The following is a 5,392-nucleotide window of genomic DNA, read 5'->3' on the forward strand; positions in this document are numbered from 1 at the left end:
CGCAGCAGCTTCATTCTGACCATTAGAAAACTCCCCATTGGCTGTGCGTCATGACTCATCATGAGTTACTAGGTGAGATTGAACAACACAGGTTTTCAGTGGGAAGTGACACTATATATTGACAGAAAAACTACAGAACAGGAGACAAACAGCAGCACATAATGTATATAAAGTAATTATATATTAAAAAATTATGTAATTAATGTCATCTGAAGAAAAAAAAAACATTATTTTATATATATATATATATATATATATATATATATATATATATATATATATTATTTTAGAACTCAATAACTAATTTAGTTCAATCTGTTAAAACTGCAGGTGGAATAGTGGTATTTTTTTTAAAAAGCACTAATTAAAACAGAAAACAATGATATGAAGGCATTAGGAAGAAATTGATTTATAATGTCGTGTAAAATTGGAATGATAAAATGAAGCACCTGTGAGATATGACAAACAGTTTAATGTGAGGCTACAACCTTTCAGGAGTAGAATCCCGTCTGTGAGAACAGAGGTCAGATGAGGACAAGTAAAACAGAAACAATGAATGGACCAGAACACTCACACATACAGTCTACACATACAAACTGTGTTTTACCGACCATCACTCTATTTAATACAACACATCAAGGTCATGGCCCTCATATCCAGAGAGCAATACTTGGGTGTTTTTATGTGCTTTTAACATGCAACTTTTTAAAGAAAAAGATAAATACAACTCATTTCCTTTTGATATATTCACCAGATACAAGGGTTATTTTCCTTTAGGTGCAGTTTCTTGTAGATTTAAAGCCAATTGTTCACACTTTATGTATGACTTTTCAGTCTCACATCATTGAAGTTTTACTGATGATCATGTTTGATGTTGTTTCTTCAACACCAGAGGAATGTGGCAAAACGAAGAAGACAAGAAGCTGCGATGGCCTGGCAGGGACCAAAATAACAACCATGTTACTGTGTATGCCACAATATGCAGATCATGCTGGATCTCTGTCAAACAACACAGAAACGGAACCTAACAGACTCATCAGGGGATTTACGAGAAATGCTCCAGAGGGTTGTGTGTTTGTGGCCAGTGGAGGAGCTCTAACCTCGTTACTGAGTCCTGAAAAGGCCTCATAGCCGACCAGAAATAAAAAACAGCAGGGTTCAGCAGAGAGACATAAAAAAGGAGTTAATCAAGTTGCATTGTGGGTAGGTTCATTGGGACTCACTGCTTCTGCCTGTTCCAGATCATTAGTGTTATCTGGAGAGTTTCATGTCTGTGTTTATAAAACAAATCAAAACATATTGTCATATCTTCTATTCTTGATCTATTTTACATTTCCTTTGGTTGAAATAATTATGTCTGTGTGATAGAAATCAAATATTGACGCCCACAGTCTGTAGTGTGCGCGCATGCATGTGAGGTGGAGTGAGCTGAGTGAAGGCAAGCAGGCAGAGGAGCAGAGTACAGCAGAGACTCCGGTCCTGGAGACCAAAGCTACGGTCTCCTCCGCATCCTCCGACCGCGGCCAACACTGTTTAACAGCTTCACTAGATACAACCAAGAGGTTTTGGTGCTTCACTGTAGTTTGTGTTGGAGTCTGAGTCTGAACAGCGAAGCCACACGCGAGACCATGAGACACCGACCCGGGTGATTTATACATGTAAGAAGTTACAAACAGTCCCTTTACATTTTTCAACATACTATACTATGACTTTTTTTAAATTACATTTTTTGACATACTATAACTTTTTAATATTTTTTTTCGATATTCTATACTCTGCCTTACTTATGATTTTTAGACATGTTATACTATGACAAGTATGACTTTTTGCAACATATTATATTATGATTTTTTAATGTTTTTTTTCAACATACTATGAGTTTTTTTCGAAATGTAATATTATGACTTTTTATGACTTTGTTTCCAAAAGTATACTATTACTTTTGTATGACTTTTTTTAGACATGTTATATTATGACTTTTTTATGATTTTTTGGCATGATATGACTTTAATATTTTATTTCACATTTATTTCATGTTATACTTTGACTTTTTTTAAAATACTATACTATGACTTTTAAAAAAAACCATTTCGACATACTATACTATGACTTTTTTTCATTAAATATTTCGACGTACTATATACTGTAGAAAAGCGAGTACCGTCATGTTCTCAGAATTTGGGCATCGACTTTGTTACAAATTATCAGTTCTTGTGACATCCCTATTCATTGCATGTTTTACTACTATCTTTCTGCAGGTTTCAGTGGAGCGGTTCAGATCTACAACACATCAGTCTGGAGGACGGAGCTGCAGGAAGTTCAGCCGCTGTTTGAGCATCGTGGTCACGCAGTTTCATCGCAGTCTGATGACGACGTCTTCGTCACCTCCCACATCTGGCATCATCTGTCTTCAGTAAACATCAACAGATCTTTACTTTTATGAATTGCTGTTGGATTAAACTGCTGTAATTTAAATACAAATTAAATCAGATGGCTTTTGGTTTTTGTATTACAGCACATATTTGTGTTGAAAATTGCATTCGCTAACTAAATATTTTCCCTGCAGAGAGCTGGGGAGAACGGTTGGTTTTTCCCAACTCAGATTTTTAAAAAGTATTTTTAACATTTTTATTCAAACTTCAATAAAAGTTTATATTTTGATTAGATCAGGGGTCAGCAACCTGCGTCTCTTCAGCTCCTCTCCAGAGGCTCCCTGTGGATTTATAAAAATGGAAATGAATAACTGTTCTTTGTTTACATTTTTATCTATCATTGTTGTAGCTCTATGGTACGATGGTACGACGGAGTATCAGGGCCACATTGAGGAAAAAAAAGAAATCTGAGATTTCAAGAATAAAGTCATATTATGAGAATAAAGTCATAATATTATAAAGTAGTAATTTTACGTGGTATTTCCTTTTTTTCTCGTGAAGTTATGACTTTAGTCTCGTAATATTACAACTTTATTGTGTAAATCTCAGATGTTTTTTCCCTCAATGTGGCCCTAATACTCCGTAGTACATTGTCTCTTTGGCCCTCACTGCATTAGACTGATATACTATATACTTAGACTATAAACTGTGTTACCTTCATCACAATGATCACATGTTTTCCGGCTCCAGACAGATTTGTTGTTGTTTTTTTTTGCCTAAAATGTCTCTTTAGATAGTAAAGGTTGCTGACCCCTGGGTTAGACTAATTAGATTCCAATTGTTTGTTTGACTTTCTTCTGTAGAAATCGCCTTTATTAAAACTGCAATGGGAGATGCATATGAGTTTTTGCAATTTTTCAATTCTCGAAGGAGCACAAAATAAGCAGCATCCACCTCTATTGTTTTAGGATTGAGGCAGACATCTGCATGGACAGATAACAACAGGGGGAAATGAGACAAATTAAATCCTGAAAACATCGGTGTCCCAACATGACACATCTGTGATAACCGACTCTGACGGAGAAGTTAATTCATTACAAACCACAGAGAACAAGGAGTGAAGTGTGACACGAGGACTCTGCAGCCTCTTTACTTGTTTGTGTGTCACATGTAAAGTCGGTTTCAGGTCAGAAGAGGCTGAAATGGTTTTAGGATATTTTAGGTTACAGAAATAAAACATTCCAAACATGATTCTCTAGCTGTCTTTGACCACTGATTCAACCAGACTGACAACTGAAGGAGACGTTGGTCCCTCTCAGCAACAGTTGAATCAGAAGAGAACAAATCAGCAATCATTGGTGAATGAAACTGGAAGCTGAAATACATAATAGTAATCTCATAAAAAAATGTCATACTATAGTATGCCATATAAAAAAGTAATAGTATGGTATGTCGTAAAAATTAAATCAAAGAAAGTCATGGTATAATGTGTCATAAAAACGTGAGTGTATTATATCATAAAAATGTCAGTATATTATATCATAAAAAAACATTGTATAGTATGTCATACAAAATGTAAAAAGAAAAGTCATAGTATAGTATGTCAAAAAATGTAATTTAAAAAAGTCGTAAGTAAAAAAAATGGCATCGTCTTGTATTCCATGTCATTAAAAAACAACTCATAGTATAGTATGTCAAATAATTTCATGAAAAAACTCATAGTATAGTACCTAATAATAAAATGTCATAAAGAGTAGTAGAATGGTATAGAATGTAAAAAAAATTGTGATAAAAAAAAGTCATAGTATGTCACAAAAATGTCTTGAAAAAAGTCATAGTATAGTATGTCATAAAGAACTGTAATAGAAAAGTCATTGTATAATGTGTCGTAAAAAAGCCACAAAAAAGTTATAGTATAGTATGTCATGAAAAAATTTGATAAAAAAAGTCATCGTATAATATGCCGTAAAAAAGTCATAAAAAGTCATAGTATGTCGTAAGTAAACAAATGGCATTGTCTGGTATTCCAAGTCATTAAAAAAAAACTCATAGTATGTCAAATAATTTCATGAAAAAACTCATAGTATAGTACCTACTAATAAAATGTCATAAAGTACTTCATGTAAGTAGTAAAAGAATTATAGTATAGTATGAAATTGTGATAAAAAAAAGTCATAGTATGTCATAAAGAAATGTAATAGAAAAGTAATTGTATAATGTGTTGGAAAAAAGCCACAAAAAAGTTATAGTTTAGTATGTCATGAAAAAATTTGATAAAAAAGGTAATCGTGTAATATGTCCTAAAAATGTCATCGTATGTCATAAAGAAATATAATAAAAAAGTCATAATATAGTATGTTATAATAAAATGTCATAAAAGATGTCATAGTATAGTATGTCATAAAGAAATGTAATATAAAAGTCATCATATAATATGCCGCAAAAAAGTCATAAAATGTCACATTATAGTATGTCGTAAGTAAAAAAATGGCAGTCTTGTATTCCAAGTCATTAAAAACAACTCATAGTATAGTATGTCAAATAATTTCATGAAAAAACTCATAGTATAGTACTTAATAATAAAATGTCATAAAGTACTTCATGTAAGTAATAAAAGAATCATAGTATAGAATGTAAAAAAAAATTGTGATAATAAAAGTCATAGTATGTCATAAAGAAATGTAATAAAAAATATAGTAATAATATAGTATGTTATAATAAATAAAGTATATCATACAATTTCACAAACTCATAATATAGTATGTCATAAAAAATGTCAAAAAAGTCATATTAATGTATGTCAAATAATTTCATGAAAACGTCATAGTATAGTATGTAATAATAAAATGACATAAAAACTCATAGTATAGTATGTCATAAAAAATGTAAAAAGAAAAGTCATAGTATAGTATATCGAAAAATGTAATGATGAAAAGTCATAGTATATATAGTATGTTGAGAAATTGACATGCACTGACTTAAGATGCTCTTATAGAGAAAATAAACAGAAAAAAGCTAAG

This window comes from Sebastes umbrosus, chromosome 15, assembly GCF_015220745.1.
Source record: "Sebastes umbrosus isolate fSebUmb1 chromosome 15, fSebUmb1.pri, whole genome shotgun sequence".
NCBI classification, from domain to species: domain Eukaryota; kingdom Metazoa; phylum Chordata; class Actinopteri; order Perciformes; family Sebastidae; genus Sebastes; species Sebastes umbrosus.